This window comes from Carcharhinus amblyrhynchos, unplaced genomic scaffold (genome assembly GCF_965287045.1).
Source record: "Carcharhinus amblyrhynchos unplaced genomic scaffold, sCarAmb.v2.hapA scaffold_547, whole genome shotgun sequence".
Lineage (NCBI taxonomy): Eukaryota > Metazoa > Chordata > Chondrichthyes > Carcharhiniformes > Carcharhinidae > Carcharhinus > Carcharhinus amblyrhynchos.
In genome coordinates, this window is record NW_027650287.1 from 89,770 (window position 1) to 109,294 (window position 19,525).

The following is a 19,525-nucleotide window of genomic DNA, read 5'->3' on the forward strand; positions in this document are numbered from 1 at the left end:
TGTGTTTTAGTGGGCGGGGATTGGGGCGGGGCCGTGTTTCGGTGGGCGGGGCTGACCGTGCGCAGGCGCTCTCTGCTCTCTCCCTATGGAGGCTGTCCGGGCCGCTCAGCCCTCTCCCGGGGGGAATTTCCGCTCCCTGCTGCCCCCCGGGGCCCCGGGATCTCCCTCCGCACCGGGAGCCTGTCCCCTCCCCGGGCCCGCAGCCCCGGATGAGCGCAGCCGGGCCGTGCTGAGAGAGGCGGTGGAGGCGGTGGTGAAGAGTTTCGCCAAACACACCCAGGGATACGGCAGAGGTGAGAGAGGGGGGGAGGAGGGGGAGGAGGGGGGGGAGAGGTGGGGGGGGGGAGGGAGAGAGGGAGGGGGGGGAGGGAGAGAGGGAGGGGGGGGAGGGTAGGGAGGGGGGGGGAGGTGGGGAGGGAGGGGGGGGGAGGTGGGGACGGGGAGAGGGAGGGGGGGGGAGGTGGGGACGGGGAGAGGGAGGGGGGGAGGGGGAGGAGGGGGAGAGGGAGGGGAGGGGGAGAGGGAGGGGGGGAGGTGGGGGAGGGGGAGAGGGAGAGGGGGGGGGAGAGAGAGGGGGGGGCCTGGGGGAGGGAGAGAGGGGGGGGGGAGAGTGGGGGGGGGGAGAGGGAGGGGGGGGAGGGGGAGAGGGAGGGGGGGGAGAGGGAGAGGGGGGGGGAGAGAGAGGGGGGGGGCCTGGGGGAGGGAGAGAGGGGGGGGGGAGAGTGGGGGGGAGGAGAGGGAGAGAGGGGGGGGGGAGGAGAGAGAGGGGGGGGGCCTGGGGGGAGGGGGGGGGAGAGGGGGTGGGGGGAAGAGAGAGGGGGGGGTGAGAGAGAGGGGGGGTGGGGGGGGGAGAGGGGGTGGGGGAAGAGAGAGGGGGGGGTGAGAGAGAGGGGGGGTGGGGGGAAGAGAGAGGGGGGTGGGAGAGAGGGGGAAGAGAGAGGGGGGGGTGCCTGTAGTGGGGGGGAGAGAGTGGGGGGCCTGGGGGGGTGGGGAGAGAGGGGGGGCCTGGAGGGGGGAGAGAGATGGGGGGCCTGGGAAGGGGCACCTGTGGGGGAGAGAGAGGGGCCTGGAGGGGGGGCCTGGGGGCACAGTGAACCAGGCCAGAGTGGGACAGAGGGGTAAGAAGAGAGAGGGGCCTCGGGGGGGATGCAGGGACAGGAGTGTCCTTGTGTGGGGTACAGGGTAAAGAGGGGATAAGAGAGAGAGAGAGGCCTGGGGCAGGGGAGGATAGAGGGGGGATGGGTGGGTGGTGGGGGGGAACCAGGCCAGAGTGTAACACAGGGCACAGGATGGTAAGAGAGAGAGAGGCCTGGGGTACACAGAGGGTACTGGGGGTACAGGGGTCAGAGTGTTCCAGAGTGGGATAGTGGGGGTACTGGGGACACGGGTAAGAGAGGAGAGGCTCTGGGACAGAGTACAAGGGGGTACTGGGCACAGAGTGGGGCACAGGGCTCAGAGTATAACACAGGATACAGAGGTAAGAAAGAGGCTCGGGAACAGAGGGATTAGGGGGATGCAGGGCTCAGAGTGGGATACTGGGGGCATAGGGGTAAGAGAGGAAAGGCTCTGGGACAGAGTACAGGGGGTACTGGAGTGTCCCAGAGTGGGGCACAGGGGTAAGAGAGGCCCAGGGGCATTGGGGGTACAGGGCACAGAATGTCCCAGAATCTGGCACAGGGCCCTGCTGAACCAGCCCAGTGTGGGACATAGGGCACAGGGGTAAGAGAAGAGAGGCCTGGGGGCACAGGGGGTTCAGGAGCACCCCAGAGTGGGCACAGGGCCATGCTAAACCAGCCCAGAGTGTGGCATTGGAGTGTCCCAGAGTGGAGCAGTAGGCACAGGCCACGTGAACCAGCCCTGAGTGTGAGACAGGTGTGTCCCAAAGTGGGCACAGGTGAAAGAGGCTGGGGCCCTGGGGGTACAGGGCCACGCTGAACCAGCCCAGAGTGTGGCACTGCAGTGTCCCAAAGTGTGGCATTGGGAGTGCTAAACTAGCCTTTACCGTTCCCACAGGGGCACTGGGTATGCTCAACTATCCCTGAGTGTCCCAATGTGTGGGATGGGGCATTGGCCATGCTAAACTACCCCCTCAGTGTCCAAAGATGTGCGGGTTAGCGAGGGGGATTGAATATAAAAGTAGGGAGGTCTTGCTGCGGCTGTATAGGGCATTGGTGAGGCCGCAGCTGGAGTACTGTGTGCAGTTTTGGGCGCCGTACTTACACAAGGATATTTTGGCCTTGGAGGGAGTGCAGAGGAGGTTTACTAGGCTGATGCCGGAGTTGAGGGGGTTGAGCTATGAGGAGAGGCTGAATAAACTAGGCTTGTACTCGTTAGAGTCTAGAAGAATGAGGGGAGATCTCATTGAGACGTATATGATGATGAATGGGATGGATAGGATAGAGGTGGAGAGACTCTTCCCGCTCAGAAAGGACAGTAGGACTAGGGGGCACAGCCTCAAGATAAAGGGGGGGTGCGGTTTAGAACAGAGTTGAGGAGGAACTTCTTCACTCAAAGGGTGGTGAATCTCTGGAATTCTCTGCCCGTTGAAGTGGTGGAGGCTGCCTCGCTAAATATTTTTAAGACGCGGGTTGATGAGTTTTTGATAAGCGAGGGGATTAAGGGTCATGGGGAGAGGGCGGGAATGTGGAACTGAGCCACGACAGATCAGCCGTGATCTTATTGAATGGCGGGGCAGGCTCGAGGGGCTAGATGGCCTACTCCTGCTCCTATTTCTTATGGTCTTATGTTAGGTGGATTGGCCATGCTAAATTGCCCCTTAGTGTCCAAAGATGTGATAAATTGCCCCTTGTCAGGGGGGATTACAGGGTCTGGATGGGATTGTTGTCAGTGTAAATTCGATGGGCCGAATTGCCTCCTTCTGCACTGCACAGACTCTGTGATTCTATAACCCTGGACCCACCACCATGCCTTTGACAATCTTCTCTGTTCAAGTTCTGTTTCCAGCTTTGACAAAGAGTCATCTGGACTCGAAACGTCAGCTCTTTTCTCTCCTTACAGATGCCGCCAGACCCGCTGAGATTTTCCAGCAGCTTTCTCTTTACGTTTCAGATTCCAGCATCTGCAGTAATTTGAGTTTATTCTCTGTTACCTCATTCGATAAAAATTTAATTACATTACTCAAACACACATCTGCTTTTTACAAATCCATGCCAGCTCTCATTTCACACTTTCCCAGTGACTGACATCTTCCCACCCCCCCCCCCACCCACAATGATCAGTTTCTAGAATTTTCCTCACGTTTCCCTAGCGATTCGGTAGTTACCCGCAATGCCCCAGCACCGTTTCTCCAGTCGGGTTGGGAGGGTGGCGGGGTCAGGTTCTCCAAACAAGGGGTGGCACAGTGGTGAGCACTGCTCCCTCGCAGCGCCAGCGACCCGGGTTCGATTCCAGCCTTGGGCCACTATCTGTGTGGAGTCTGCACATTCTCCCCGTGTCTGCGTGGGTTTCCTTCCGTTTCCTCCCACAGTCCAAAGATGTGTAGGTTAGGGTGGATTGGCCATGCTAAATTGTCCCTTAGTGTCCAAAGATGTGTAGGTTAGGGTGGATTGGCCGTGCTAAATTGTCCCTTAGTGTCCAAAGATGTGCAGGTTAGGGTGGATTGGCCGTGCTAAATTGCCCCTTAGTGTCCAAAGATGTGCAGGTTAGGGTGGATTGGCCATGCTAAATTGTCCCTTAGTGTCCAAAGATGTGTAGGTTAGGGTGGATTGGCCATGCTAAATTGTCCCTTAGTGTCCAAAGATGTGCAGGTCAGGGTGGATTGGCCGTGCTAAATTGTCCCTTAGTGTCCAAAGGTGTGTAGGTTAGATGGATTGGCCGTGCTAAATTGCCCCTTAGTGTCCAAAGATGTGCAGGTTAGGGTGGATTGGCCGTGCTAAATTGTCCCTTAGTGTCCAAAGATGTGTAGGTTAGGGTGGATTGGCCATGCTAAATTGCCCCTTAGTGTCCAAAGATGTGTAGGTTAGGGTGGATTGGCCATGCTAAATTGTCCCTTAGTGTCCAAAGATGTGTAGGTTAGGGTGGATTGGCCGTGCTAAATTGTCCCTTAGTGTCCAAAGATGTGTAGGTTAGGGTGGATTGGCCGTGCTAAATTGTCCCTTAGTGTCCAAAGATGTGTAGGTTAGGGTGGATTGGCCATGCTAAATTGTCCCTTAGTGTCCAAAGATGTGCAGGTTAGGGTGGATTGGCCGTGCTAAATTGCCCCTTAGTGTCCAAAGATGTGCAGGTTAGGGTGGATTGGCCATGCTAAATTGTCCCTTAGTGTCCAAAGATGTGTAGGTTAGGGTGGATTGGCCATGCTAAATTGTCCCTTAGTGTCCAAAGATGTGCAGGTCAGGGTGGATTGGCCGTGCTAAATTGTCCCTTAGTGTCCAAAGGTGTGTAGGTTAGATGGATTGGCCGTGCTAAATTGCCCCTTAGTGTCCAAAGATGTGCAGGTTAGGGTGGATTGGCCGTGCTAAATTGTCCCTTAGTGTCCAAAGATGTGTAGGTTAGGGTGGATTGGCCATGCTAAATTGCCCCTTAGTGTCCAAAGATGTGTAGGTTAGGGTGGATTGGCCATGCTAAATTGTCCCTTAGTGTCCAAAGATGTGTAGGTTAGGGTGGATTGGCCGTGCTAAATTGTCCCTTAGTGTCCAAAGATGTGTAGGTTAGGGTGGATTGGCCGTGCTAAATTGTCCCTTAGTGTCCAAAGATGTGTAGGTTAGGGTGGATTGGCCGTGCTAAATTGTCCCTTAGTGTCCAAAGATGTGTAGGTTAGGGTGGATTGGCCATGCTAAATTGTCCCTTAGTGTCCAAAGATGTGCGGGTTAGGGTGGATTGGCCGTGCTAAATTGCCCCTTAGTGTCCAAAGATGTGCGGGTTAGGGTGGATTGTGTAAATCAGCAGAGTGGTTAGCACTGTTGTCTCTCAGCACCAGGGACCCGGGTTCGAATCCCGGCTCGGGTCACTGTCTGTGCATTACCTGCACGTCCTCCTCGTGTCTGCGTGGGTTTCCCCCCACAGTCCGAAAGACGTGCGGGTTAGGATGGGATCGGCCGTGCTAAATCCTCCCTCGGCGTAACCCGAGCAGGAATGTGGCGGCTCGGGGGGGATTTTCACAGTAACTTCATCGTAGAGTTAATGTGAGGCGACTTGCGACTCTAATAAGTAAATAAACCTACTGACGAGGCCCTTATAAGACCATGTTTGGAGTATTGCGAACAGTTCTTGGCTCTGTGTCTAAGGGAGGATGTGCTGGCCTTGGAAACGGGCCAGAGAAGGTTCACGAGGAGGGGACTGGGAATGAAAGACTTGTGTACAAGGAGCGTCTGAGGACTCTGGGTCTGCACTCGGTGGAGTTTAGAAGGATGGGGGAGGGTGTGGAACCTCACTGAAATTTGCAGAGTGCTGAAAGGATGATGAATTATTCTGCCCCTCTCCCCGTCCCTTGTGGCCTGGGTGACAACACATGCAGTGGTTTTAGAAACTGCGTAACCGCAAATTAACCAAGGATTATAAGCTTAAACTGTACTTTCGGTATAAACATATTATCCAACCTGTGTAAAAAAAAAACTTGCCTCGTACATCTCCTTTAAACCCGTGACCCCCCAACACTTCCACCCTGGGGGGAAAAAAGTTTCTCACTATCCACTCTGTCCCTCATAATCTATCAGGGTCACCCCCTCAACCTCCAGTGAGAACAAACCAAGCTTCTCCAACCTCCCCTCGTAGCTAATGCTCCCCTCCGCAGTCGGCATTCCGATATTTTATCCTTGTGTGAATGATAGAATCATTGAGTTTTACAACACGGAAAACTTGTCCATACCACCTTTTTTTTAAGCTAATCCAATTGCCCGTGTTTGCCCCATATCCCTCTATACCCATGTAACTGTCTAAATGCTTGTCAAAAGACAAAATTGTACTCGCCTCTACTACTTATCTCTGGCAGCTCGTTCCAGACACACTGTGTGAAAAAATTGCCCCTCTGGACCCTCTCCCCTTAACCCTACACCCTCTAGTTTTAGACTCCCCTACCTTTGGGGAAAAGATATTGACTATCTAGCTGATCTGTGCCCCTCATTATTTTATAGACCTCTATAAGATCACCCCTCCAGAGAAAAAAGTCCCAGTCTATCCAGCCTCTCGCCAATCCATCAAGTCCCGGTACCATCCTAGTAAATCTTTTCCGCACTCTTTCTAGTTTAATAAGATCCTTTCTATAATAGGGTGACCAGAACTGTACACAAGTGCGGCCTTCCCAATGTCTTGTACAACTTCAACAAGACGTCCCAACTCCTGTATTCTGGCCGATGAAACCAAGCTTGCCGAATGCCTTCTCCCCCGCTCTGTGACCCCACTTTCAAGGAGCTACGAACCTGTCCCCCTAGATCTCTCCGTTCTGTAACTCTCCTCGACCATTAACTGAGTAACAGCGGCCCCGGTTCGATCTACCAAATCTTTTGTATCTCTGCCCTCTAGTTTTAGACTCCCCTACCTTTGGGGAAAAGATATTGACTATCTATTGGCTACATAGGGCATTGGTGAGGCCGCAGCTGGAGTACTGTGTGCAGTTTTGGGCGCCGTACTTACGCAAGGATATTTTGGCCTTGGAGGGAGTGCAGAGGAGGTTCACTAGGCTGATACCGGAGTTGAGGGGATTGAGCTATGAGGAGAGGCTGAATAAACTAGGCTTGTACTCGTTAGAGTTTAGAAGAATGAGGGGAGATCTCATTGAGACATATAAGATGATGAATGGGATGGATAGGATAGAGGTGGAGAGACTCTTCCCGCTCAGAAAGGACAGTAGGACTAGGGGGCACAGCCTCAAGATAAAAGGGGGGGCGGTTTAGAACGGAGTTGAGGAGGAACTTCTTCACTCAAAGGGTGGTGAATCTCTGGAATTCTCTGCCCGTTGAAGTGGTGGAGGCTGCCTCGCTAAATATTTTTAAGACGCGGGTTGATGGGTTTTTGATAAGCGAGGGGATTAAGGGTTCTGGGGAGAGGGCGGGAATGTGGAACTGAGCCACGACAGATCAGCCAATGATCTTATTGAATGGCGGGGCAGGCTCGAAGGGCTAGATGGCCGACTCCTGCTCCTATTTCTTATGTTCACCTTAACCTACGCCCCCCCCCCCCCCTTAGTTTTAGACTCCCCTGCCTTTGGGGAAAAGGTATTGACTACCTCGCTGATCTGCGCCCCTCATTATTTTATAGACCTTATTTGCCACAAGCGTAAGCAGTTCAGAGTGCGCCCCACCTCCTCCCACTGTGGTGGCCTGGGTCTCCATGAGGGGGGTGGTCTTGTTGCTAACCCTGTCTTCTCTCCCGCCCCCCCCAGTGAACGTGGTGGAAGCTCTCCAGGAGTTCTGGCAGATGAAGCTGTCCCGGGGAGCTGAGCTGAGGAACGGGGGCCCTGGTGGTGTACGAGATGGTGCCCTCCAGTAGCCCCCCCTACGTCTGCTACGTCACCCTGCCGGGAGGCAGCTGCTTTGGCAGCTTTCAGGTACGGGCGCGGAACCCGTCCGGGCGCGGCTGACGTGAGGGAGGGAGGGGCGTGAGGGGAGAGGTCAGAGCAAGGGTGGGGTTGAGGGTGATAAGTGGGAGGGTCGGCGAGAGGGGCGAGGTTGATGCGGGTGAGGGGTCGGGGAGGGGGGGGGACAAGGGGTCGTGGTCGGAGGCGCGAGGCGTCAGGAGCGGGGGATTGGGGGCAAGGGGGCGGGATGGGGTCAGGGGTGAGGGGTCAAGGTCGAGAGCAAAGGGGTCGAGGGGAGGAATAAGGTGAGGGGGTGAGGAGTTTGGGGGCAGTGTTTGGGGGACAGGGGGCGCGTGGGAGGCGCGCCGCCAGGGGATGGGGGCAGGTGGGGCGTGGTCAGGGGGGGAGGGTGATTTGGGGGGGGGGTGGGGGTACACGGTCAGGGGACGGGGGCAGGGCAGGCGAGGGGAGGGGCAGAGGCGGGGGCACAGTCAATGGAGGGGGCAGGGGAGAGGGTGGGACACACAGGCAGGGTGGGGGGGACGTTGGGAGGTGCACGGTCAGGGGAGCGAGGCGGGGGCGCACAGTCAGGGGAGGGGGTCGGTGGGGAGGGAGGGGGAGAGGTCGGGGTGGGGGGGTTCGGGATCAGGCCAAGGTGCTAAGCTGGGGTTTGGGTTCCCCCAGTTGTGTCCGACCAAGGCAGAGGGGAGGCGCAGCGCTGCCAAGATCGCCCTGATGAATTCCGTCTTCAACGAGCACCCGTCCCGGAGGATAAACGACGGCTTCATCGAGAAGAGTGTCTCCGAGGCCCTGGCATCCTTCAACGTGAGTACCGGGTGGGGGAGGGGGTCAGGGCCTGGGGGGAGCGGGTCAGAGCCCGAGGAGGGGGGGAGGGAGCGGGTCAGGGGCCCGAGGAGGGGGCAGGGAGCGGGTCGGGGCCCGAGGAGGGGAGGAGGGAGCGGGTCGGGGCCCGAGGAGGGGGGCAGGGAGCGGGTTGGGGCCCGAGGAGGAGGGGGGAGGGAGCGGGTCGGGGCCCGAGGAGGAGGGGGGGAGGGAGCGGGTCAGGGCCCGAGGAGGAGGGGGGGAGGGAGCGGGTCAGGGCCCAAGGAGGGGGGGCAGGGAGCGGGTCAGGGCCCGAGGAGGGGGGCAGGGAGCGGGTCGGGGCCCGAGGAGGGGGGGAGGGAGCGGGTCGGGGCCCGAGGAGGGGGGAGGGAGCGGGTCGGGGCCCCAAGGTGGGGGGGAGGGAGCGGGTCGGGGCCCGAGGAGGGGGGAGGAGGGGTCGGGATCCAGTGGGGAGCGGGTCAGAGCCCGAGGCGGGGAGGGAGCGGGTCAGGGTGAGGTGTGCGGAACATAAGAACCAGGAGCAGGAGTGGGCCATCTGGCCCCTCGAGCCTGCTCTGCCATTCAGTAAGATCACGGGCTGATCTTCTCATGGACTCCGCTCCACTTACCCGCCCGCTCACCTTAATTCCTTTACTGTTCAAAAATCTATCTATCCTCACCTTAAAATCATTCAATGAGGGAGCCTCAACTGGGCAGGGAATTCCACAGATTCACAACCCTTTGGGTGAAGAGTACTGAAGAGCAGCTGGAGTACTGTGTGCAGTTTTGGGCGCTGCACCTGCGCAAAGATATTTTGGCCTTGGAGGGAGTGCAGAGGAGGTTTACTAGGCTGATACCGGAGTTGAGGGGGTTGAGCTATGAGGAGAGGCTGAATAAACTAGGCTTGTACTCGCCAGAGTTTAGAAGAATGAGGGGAGATCTCATTGAGACGTATAAGATGATGAATGGGATGGATAGGATAGAGGTGGAGAGACTCTTCCCGCTCAAAAAAGACAGTAGGACTAGGGGGCACAGCCTCAAGATAAAGGGGAGGCGGTTTAGAACGGAGTTGAGGAGGAACTTCTTCACTCAAAGGGTGGTGAATCTCTGGAATTCTCTGCCCGTTGAAGTGGTGGAGGCTGCCTCGCTAAATATTTTTAAGAAGCGGGTTGATGGGTTTTTGATAAGAGAGGGGATTAAGGGTTATGGGGAGAGGGCGGGAAAGTGGAACTGAGCCACAACAGATCAGCCATGATCTTATTGAATGGCGGGGCAGGCTCGAAGGGCTAGATGGCCTACTCCTGCTCCTATTTCTTATGTTCTTAAGAAGTTCCTCCTCAACTCAGTCCTAAATCTGCTCCCCCTTCTTTTGAGGCCATTCCCCCCTTCTTTTGAGGCTTTGCCCCCTAGTTCTAGTTTCACCCACCAGTGGAAACAACCTCTCTACTTCTATTTTATCGATTCCCTTATCTGTTTCTATAAGTTCTCCCCCCCGCCCCACCATTCTTCTGAATTCCAATGAGTATAGCCCCAGTCTCCCCTCATAAACCAACCCTCTCAACTCCAGAATCAACCCTAGTGAATCTCCTCTGCACCCCCTCCAGTGCCAGTATATCCTTTCTCCAGTAAGGAGACCAAAACTGTACACAGCGCTCCAGGCGTGGCCTCACCAGCACCTTATACGTAACCTCGCTGTTTTTAAACTCCATCCCTCTGGCAATGACGGACAAAATTCCGTTTGCCGTTTGAAATAGCTGCTGCATCTGCAAACCAACTTTCATGTACCAGGACACCCAGATCCCTCTGCACAGCAGCCTGCTTTCATTTTATACCATTTAAATAATAATCCGTTGTGCTGTTATTTTTACACGGCTGCAGTTATTCATGGAGATGGTTGGTATAAAGGGGCCAGGGCGAAGGTTTTCATCATTAAGGAGGTGCTGGCATCGTCCAGCTTGAGCACCTGAGGAGAGGGCTGATAACCGAGGGGTAAATAGTGCCCTCGGGGCTTCACCTGACCCCTGTCCTGAAAACTGCAGCGGGCAAGCCTGCCCCAGATCTGAGGGGGAGCTCTGTCCCAGATATGATCGCAAGAGGAATGTTCTAAGGTGTCCCCCGGGGTGTCCTGTATTTAGCTGACCTGGCTAAACTAATAAACAGACGGTGAAAGGCAGTGTTCAGATTCAGAATGGAAAGGAATGCACTAATGCACGCATCGGGAGGGGGGACGCAGTCAATGAGGGGGCGACTGTCCCCTCTGAGCTCACCTCGGAATTATAAAATGGTGTTATTCACTATCCGTCCAACCTCCTCAATCGGACTGGAGGGTCCAAATACAATATTACACGTTATTACCTTGGCCAATAACGTTCCACCTCTCAACAGGAATAGCTCGTTGGCTCATTGCCTCTGTAAGTTCCTCCCCAAGCAAACTTACCCCGTGTCAATTCCAGTAACCAAGACCACAGCTAACTCCTGTGAGTTTTAATTGTTAAAAGGAATCATTCTCTGCCTGAGTCTGGCCCCACCTTATCAGCTTAGAGACTTGATTTATTATTGGGATACAGTGAAAAGTATTGTTTCTTGCGTGCTATACAGACAAAGCATACCATTCATAGAGTACACAGATTTGATTTATTATTGTGGCATGTATTGGGAAACAGTGAAAAGTATTGTTTTTTGCACGTTATATGGACAAAGCATACTGTTCATAGAGAAGGAAACAAGTGTGTGCAGTGTAGTGTTACAGTCACAGCGAGGGTGTAGAGAAAGATCAGCTTAATGCGAGGTAGGTCCATTCAAAAGTCTGACAGCAGCAGGGAAGAAGCTGTTCTTGAGTCGGTCGGTACGGGACCTCAGACTTTTGTATCTTTTTCCCCGACGGAAGAAGGTGGAAGAGAGAATGTCCGGGGTGTGTGTGTGGGGAGGGTTCTTGATTATGCCGGCTGCTTTTCCCCGAGGCAGCGGGAAGTGTAGACGGAGTCAATGGATGGGAGGCTGGTTTGTGTGATGAATTGGGCTACATTCACCACCCTTTTGTTTCTCCTTGCGATATTGGCTTCTTCAGCCTTGCTACCTATGACACGAAGGTTGGTGGTGTTGTGGATAGTCTGGAGGGATGTCAGAAGTTGCAGCGGGACATAGATAGGATGCAAGACTGGGCGGAGAAGTGGCAGATGGACTTCATCGCGGATAAATGTGTAGTCGTCCATTTTGGCAGGTCCAATGGGATGAAGGAGTACAATATCAAGGGTAGGAGTCTTAGCTGTGTTGGGGAGCAGAGGGATCCTGGGGTCCGGGTCCACAGGACTCTTAAATCGGCCTCGCAGGTGGAGGATGTGGTCAAGAAGGCGTATGGTGTACTGGCCTTCATTAATCGAGGGATTGAGTTTAGGAGTCGGGAGGTAATGCTGCAGCTTTATAAGACCCTTGTCAGACCCCACTTGGAGTACTGTGCGCAGTTCTGGTCGCCTCACTACAGGAAGGATGTGGAAGCTATTGAGAGGGTGCAGAGGAGATTTACAAGGATGTTGCCTGGATTGGGAGGCATGCCTTCTGAAGATAGGTTGAGGGAGCTCGGTCTCTTCTCCCTGGAGAGACGAAGGTTGAGAGGCGACCTGATAGAGGTTTATAAGATGTTGAGAGTTATAGATAGGGTGGATTCTCGGAGGCTATTTCCCAGGGCTGAAATGGTCGCTACGAGAGGACACAGGTTTCAGGTGTGGGGTGGGGGGGGTACAGAGGAGATGTTAGAGGTAAGTTTTTCACTCAGAGGGTGGTGAGTGAGTGGAATCGGCTGCCGTCAGTGGTGGTAGAGGCGAACTCGCTGGGGTCTTTTAAAAGACTTCTGGATAAGTACACAGGATTTAATAGGATTGAGGGTTATAGGTAGGCCTAGTAGGTAGGGATATGATCAGCGCAACTTGTGGGCCGAAGGGCCTGTTTGTGCTGTAGTTTTTCTATGTTCTAAGTCTACCCCCTCACGTACCCTATTAAACATGCCATTCTCATATCCGACAGCAGATAAGCTTTTCTGTGCTCCGCTGTATTAAGTCTGTCTGCCACTGTGTTCAACAGAAAGAAATCTCCCAATACCAGCTTAAAAGTCCAACACACTTATTTGTTGGACTTTTAAGCTGGTGTTGGGAGATTTTTGTTTTACCCCCAGTCCAACACCGGCATCTCCACACCACGACCACCGCTGTGTTTCCCAGCATGCTGCATTCAGAACAAAGTTGGCCAAGTCACACAGTACATCTACATTGAAAATAAGAACATAAGAACATAAGAAATAGGAGCAGGAGTAGGCCATCTGGCCCTTCGAGCCTGCCCCGCCATTCAATAAGATCATGGCTGATCTGTCGTGGCTCAGTTCCACTTTCCCGCCCTCTCCCCATAACCCTTAATCCCCTCTCTTATCAAAAACCCATCAACCCGCTTCTTAAAAATATTTAGCGAGGCAGCCTCCACCACTTCAACGGGCAGAGAATTCCAGAGATTCACCACCCTTTGAGTGAAGAAGTTCCTCCTCAACTCCGTTCTGAACCGCCCCCCCTTTATCTTGAGGCTGTGCCCCCTAGTCCTACTGTCTTTTTTGAGCGGGAAGAGTCTTTCCACCTCTATCCTATCCATCCCATTCATCATCTTATACGTCTCAATGAGATCTCCCCTCATTCTTCTAAACTCTAACGAGTACAAGCCTAGTTTATTCAGCCTCTCCTCATAGCTCAACCCCCTCAACTCCGGTATCAGCCTAGTAAACCTCCTCTGCACTCCCTCCAGGGCCAAAATATCCTTGCGCAGGTGCGGCGCCCAAAACTGCACACAGTACTCCAGCTGCGGCCTCACCAATGCCCTATACAGCTGCAGCAAGACCTCCCTACTTTTATATTCAATCCCCCTCGCTATGAAGGCCAGCATCCCATTCGCCTTCCTGACCACCTGCTGCACTTGCAGGCTGGGTTTTTGCGACTCATTAACTTATGGTTCTACGGTTTATGAGCTTTGCTGTACCTCTGTATATTTTGTTCCAGCCACATTGTAATTTATATTTATATATGTACAAGGTATTTTATAATTACTTCAACCTAGTCTACTCATGATAGTAAAGCTAAAATGAAGGATGTAAGAAATAGGAGCAGGAGTCGGCCACCTAGCCCTTCGAGCCTGCCCTGCCATTCAATAAGATCATGGCTGATCTGAAGTGGATCAGTTCCACTTTCCCGCTTTCTCCCCTTAATTCCCCTGTCTATCAGAAACCTATCTACCCGTGACTTCAATATATTTAGCGAGGCAGCCCCCACCACTTCAACGGGCAGAGAATTCCAGAGATTCACCACCCTTTGAGTGAAGAAGTTCCTCCTCAACTCCGTTCTAAACCGCCCCCCCTTATCTTGAGGCTGTGCCCTCTAGTCCTGCTGTCCTTTCTAAGGGGGAAGAATCTCTCTACCTCTATCCTATCCATCCCCTTCATTATCTTGTAAGTCTCTATAAGGACCTCCTCTATACTAAGAATTCTATACGATCCTCCATCAATCATGGAGGAGGCCATTCAGCCCTCACCATCGGTGACAGTCCAGTCCAGTTAGGGGAATTAAGGGTTATGGGGAGACAGCGGGAAAGTGGAACTGATCCACTTCAGATCAGCCATGATTTTATTGAATGGCGGGGCAGGCTCGAGGGGCTAGATGGCCGACTCCTGCTCCTATTTCTGATGTTAGGCTCGCTCCCTGCTGTCCTCCCACTCCCCACTAAGCTCTCTTTCCCTCCACCCCAACCTCCGCTGGACACGAGGTTTCCCTAGGTAACGGGGGGAAGAACCACAGGAGTAACGAGCCCCCGCTCCTGTTACGAGGTAGTGGAACGTTTCGCCTCTGCCCCCTCGCTGATGGGAGCTCGCGTGACTGAACACCCTTCTCCGCCTCTCCGAACCCCTACAGGGCAACCGGGAGGAGGCCGACATTCCGAACACGGGCATCGGAGCCTTCCGGTTCATGCTGGAATCCAACAAGGGGAAGTCCATGCTGGAGTTTCAGGTAACGCGGAGGGGGTGGCGGGGGGTGGGGGGGGGGGTGGTACTGGAGTTGCCAGGAGGGAGGGGGCAGGGGACGGGGAGGGGACTGGTGTCACCGAGACGGTTGGGGGGGGGGGGGTGGTGCTGGAGTTGCGGGGAGGGAGAGGGGCTGGAGTCATTGGGGGGAAGGGGGTGGGGGCTGGAGTCGCCAGGAGGGAGAAGGTTTTGGGGGGGGGGGGGGGGGGTTCTGGAGTCACTGGGAAGGAGAGGGTTGGCGGGGATTGGGGGGGGCGCGCGCGCTGGTGTGACAGGAAGGGAGGGGGTAGCGGGGCCTGGATGGGAGGGGGGGTGGAGTCGCGGGCAGGGAGAGGGTGGGGGGGGTGCTGGATGGGAGGGAGAGGGTGGGGGGGTGGTGCTGGATGGGAGGGAGAGGGTGGGGGGTGGTGCTGGATGGGAGGGAGAGGGTGGGGGGTGGTGCTGGATGGGAGGGAGAGGGTGGGGGGGGTACTGGATGGGAGGGAGAGGGTGGGGGGTGGTGCTGGATGGGAGGGAGAGGGTGGGGGGTGGTGCTGGATGGGAGGGAGAGGGTGGGGGGGGTGCTGGATGGGAGGGAGAGGGTGGGGGGTGGTGCTGGATGGGAGGGAGAGGGTGGGGGGTGGTGCTGGATGGGAGGGAGAGGGTGGGGGGTGGTGCTGGATGGGAGGGAGAGGGTGGGGGGTGGTGCTGGATGGGAGGGAGAGGGTGGAGGGTGGTGCTGGATGGGAGGGAGAGGGTGGGGGGTGGTGCTGGATGGGAGGGAGAGGGTGGAGGTGGTGCTGGATGGGAGGGAGAGGGTGGGGGGTGGTGCTGGATGGGAGGGAGAGGGTGGGGGGTGGTGCTGGATGGGAGGGAGAGGGTGGGGGGTGGTGCTGGATGGGAGGGAGAGGGTGGGGGGGGTGCTGGATGGGAGGGGGGGGGTTAGAGTCACTGGGAGGGAGAGGTGGGGGGCTGGAGAGGGGAGAAGAAAGGGACAACTGGAGTCACTGGGAGTGGGGGGCTGGAGTCGTGGGGGAGGGGGGGGGGCTGGAGTCGCGGGTGGGGGAGGGGGGGGTGGCTGGAGTCATGGGGAGGGAGAGGATGGGGGGGTGGTTCTGGAGTCACTGGGAGGGAGAGGGTGTGGGGGGGTCTGGTTGGGAAGGGAGGAGTGGAGGCAGGGGGGAGGGGTGTGTGGGTGGGTCGGAGGGACGGAGGGTCCGCGACGGGGGGGGGGGGATTTTCCCTCCCAGACCGGCTGCACTGTGGTGGTTGTCTCTGTGTTTCAGGAGCTGATGACTGTGTTCCAGCTTCTACACTGGAACGGGAGCCTGAAGGCGATGCGGGAGCGGCAGTGCTCACGGCAGGTAAGCCCCCACCCCCAGCTTCCAGAGCGTGCCTGGCCCAAGGCCCTTCCCCCCCCGGCCCCTCCGCCCCTCCGTGCTCTCGGACGCACCTTCTCCTCGCGGTTAGTTTCCCGAGAAACGAGGGCTGAGATTGACACCCTTTCCCCGGATGTGTGCGTGGTGAAGGAGGGGTGGAGAAGTGTGTGTGTGTGTGTGTGTGTGTGTGTGTGTGTGTGTGTGTGTGTGTGTGTGTGTGTGTGCGCGCGCGCACACGTTCGCCTGGGCCTCTGTCCGAGGATAACGGTGTATGAGGAACCCAATCAGAAACCCCAAGGTATATTCTAGGGCTGCACAGCGGGGTTAGCGCTGCTGCCTCACGGCGCCAGGGACCCGGGTTCGATTCCCGGCTCGGGTCACTGTCTGTGTGGAGTCTGCACATTCTCCCCGTGTCTGCGTGGGTTTCCTCCGGGTGCTCTGCTTTCCTCCCACAGTCTGAAAGACGTGCTGGTTAGGGTGGGATCGGCCGTGCTAAATTCTCCCTCGATGTAACCCGAACAGGAGTGTGGCGACTAGGGGATTTTCACAGTAACTTCATTGCAGCGTTAATGTGAGCCTACTTGTGACACTAATAAATAAACTTTAAATTTCAGTTCGCACAAAGAAAAGTGTAGGCTTATGTGGATGCTGGATTTCCTGCCTTTTTAACCCCTCTGGACAGATTTACCTGTCTTCTGACCCCCACACAGCAGCCTCCAGAGAAAGGGACCCATTTCCTAGCAGATTCCAGTCTCCAACTCCAGAGAACTCCCTCTCCCTAGAAGATACCCAGCAGCAACTGACTTCATTTCTCTGTGTCAGCCTGGTCACGTGATCATTTTTTCCCCTGTCAATCAACCTAATCAAACCCTGCTCTGAAAAGCCCCGGGGGGAACACTAAAATAACAAAAGCATAAGCAAACATTTTAGCAATTAAGATCAATTATGTTGCTGCAGCATCGCCAGGGGATGCCCCGCTCTGAAAAACCCCAGGGGGGAACACTAAAATAACAACAGCGTAAGCAAACATCTTAGCAATTAAGATCAATTATATTGCTGCAGTATCGGCAGGGGCTGCCCTGCTCTGAAAAGCCCCAGGGGGGAACACTAAAATAACAACAGCATAAGCAAACATTTTAGCAATTAAGATCAATTATATTGCTGCAGTATCGCCAGGGGCTGCCCTGCTCTGAAAAACCCCAGGGGGGAACACTAAAATAACAACAGCGTAAGCAAACATCTTAGCAATTAAGATCAATTATATTGCTGCAGTATCGCCAGGGGCTGCCCTGCTCTGAAAAACCCCAGGGGGGAACACTAAAATAACAACAGCGTAAGCAAACATCTTAGCAATTAAGATCAATTATATTGCTGCAGTATCGCCAGGGGCTGCCCTGCTCTGAAAAACCCCAGGGGGGAACACTAAAATAACAACAGCATAAGCAAACATTTTAGCAATTAAGATCAATTATATTGCTGCAGTATCGGCAGGGGCTGCCCTGCTCTGAAAAACCCCAGGGGGGAACACTAAGATAACAACAGCGTAAGCAAACATCTTAGCAATTAAGATCAATTATATTGCTGCAGTATCGCCAGGGGCTGCCCTGCTCTGAAAAACCCCAGGGGGGAACACTAAAATAACAGCATAAGCAAACATTTTAGCAATTAAGATCAATTATATTGCTGCAGTATCGCCAGGGGCTGCCAGTTACAGACTGAGTCGTAAAGCAAATCCCGCACGAGAAACGTGACACAAATAGACTCCTTAAAGGCACAGTATGATCCCGTTGTTGATACACTTCCTGGATTTTCCATGTTCCCCCTCCAGGAAGTGCTGGCTCACTACTCGCACCGGGCCCTGGACGACGACATGCGCACCCACATGGCGATGGACTGGGTGAACCGGGAGCACCTGATGCCGGGCGTGATCAGCCGGGAGCTGGCCACGGCTGAGCAGGAGCTGGAGGAGGCGCGGCTGGCCGGCAAGGAGCTGCGCTTCCACAAGGAGAAGAAGGATATCCTGGTCCTCGCGCTGGGCCAGCTGGGCCCGAAACACACCACCAGCTGTTGAGGTCTGGGACCCTCTGACGGAGGCAGGGGCCTGGGCACCAGCTGCCGGAGGCTGGCAGGAATATTTTGTACCCTTTTTATACTCAATGGCACTCTCGCGGTACTTTACCCGCTGTCCGCCCATCTATCCTTCTCTTCCCGACCTGTTATCCCTGCTAAGAGACTCACCTGTCTTCTGACTCCCATACAGCAGGCTCCAGAGAAAGGGATTCCTTTCCTCGGAAAATCGAGGGCCACTCCTCTGGGAATTGCATTGCACGCGTCAGTAAACACATCACAGCAGCAATAATATCACAGCACAATCAAGGACCCCCCCCCCCCCGACGCACCCCGGACATTCTCTCTTCCACCTTCTTCCATGGGGGTAAAAAGATACAAAAGTCTGAGGTCCCGTACCGACCAACTCAAGAACAGCTTCTTCCCTGCTGCCGTCAGACTTTTGAACGGACCTACCTCGCATTAAGCCGATCTTTCTCTACACCCTCGCTGTGACTGTAACACTACATTCTGCACACTTTCTCCCTTATGTACTCTATGAACAGTATGCATAGTGCACAAGAAGCAATACTTTGTACTCTATGAATGGTATGCTTCACCTGTATAGCGCGCAAGGAGCAATACTTTTCGCTGTGTCCCAATAGACGTAACAATCCCAAAAGTGGGTGGCACAGTGGGGTTAGCGCTGCTGCCTCACGGTGCCAGGGACCCGGGTTCGATTCCTGGCTCGGGTCACTGTCTGTGCGGAGTCTGCACGTTCCTCCCACAGTCCAAAGATGTGTAGGTTAGGGTGGATTGGCCGTGCTAAATTGTCCCTTAGTGTCCAAAGATATGTAGGTTAGGGTGGATTGGCCGTGCTAAATTGCCCCTTAGTGTCCAAAGATGTGTAGGTTAGGGTGGATTGGCCATGCTAAATTGTCCCTTAGTGTCCAAAGATATGTAGGTTAGGGTGGATTGGCCATGCTAAATTGCCCCTTAGTGTCCAAAGATGTGTAGGTTAGGGTGGATTGGCCGTGCTAAATTGCCCCTTAGTGTCCAAAGATGTGTAGGTTAGGGTGGATTGGCCGTGCTAAATTGTCCCTTAGTGTCCAAAGATATGTAGGTTAGGGTGGATTGGCCGTGCTAAATTGCCCCTTAGTGTCCAAAGATGTGTAGGTTAGGGTGGATTGGCCGTGCTAAATTGTCCCTTAGTGTCCAAAGATGTGTAGGTTAGGGTGGATTGGCCATGCTAAATTGCCCCTTAGTGTCCAAAGATGTGTAGGTTAGGGTGGATTGGCCATGCTAAATTGCCCCTTAGTGTCCAAAGATGTGTAGGTTAGGGTGGATTGGCCGTGCTAAATTGTCCCTTAGTGTCCAAAGATGTGCAGGTTAGGATGGATTGGCCGTGCTAAATTGTCCCTTAGTGTCCAAAGATGTGTAGGTTAGGGTGGATTGGCCGTGCTAAATTGTCCCTTAGTGTCCAAAGATGTGCAGGTTAGGATGGATTGGCCATGCTAAATTGTCCCTTAGTGTCCAAAGATGTGTAGGTTAGGGTGGATTGGCCATGCTAAATTGCCCCTTAGTGTCCAAAGATGTGTAGGTTAGGGTGGATTGGCCGTGCTAAATTGTCCCTTAGTGTCCAAAGATGTGCAGGTTAGGATGGATTGGCCATGCTAAATTGTCCCTTAGTGTCCAAAGATGTGTAGGTTAGGGTGGATTGGCCGTGCTAAATTGCCCCTTAGTGTCCAAAGATGTGTAGGTTAGGGTGGATTGGCCGTG

The 19,525-nt window shown here is 54.8% G+C and overlaps 1 pseudogene across 1 annotated transcript; it reads left to right on the forward strand.

Moving 5' to 3' along the window:
• Window positions 1–57: 57 nt before the first annotated feature.
• Window positions 58–18,669, forward strand: LOC145339577 (LIX1-like protein; annotated as a pseudogene). The gene is made up of 6 exons (XR_013886040.1): window positions 58–293; window positions 7,337–7,501; window positions 8,156–8,296; window positions 14,233–14,328; window positions 15,608–15,685; window positions 17,529–18,669. The product of XR_013886040.1 is annotated as an LIX1-like protein (transcript).
• The last annotated feature ends 856 nt before the right edge of the window (window positions 18,670–19,525 follow it).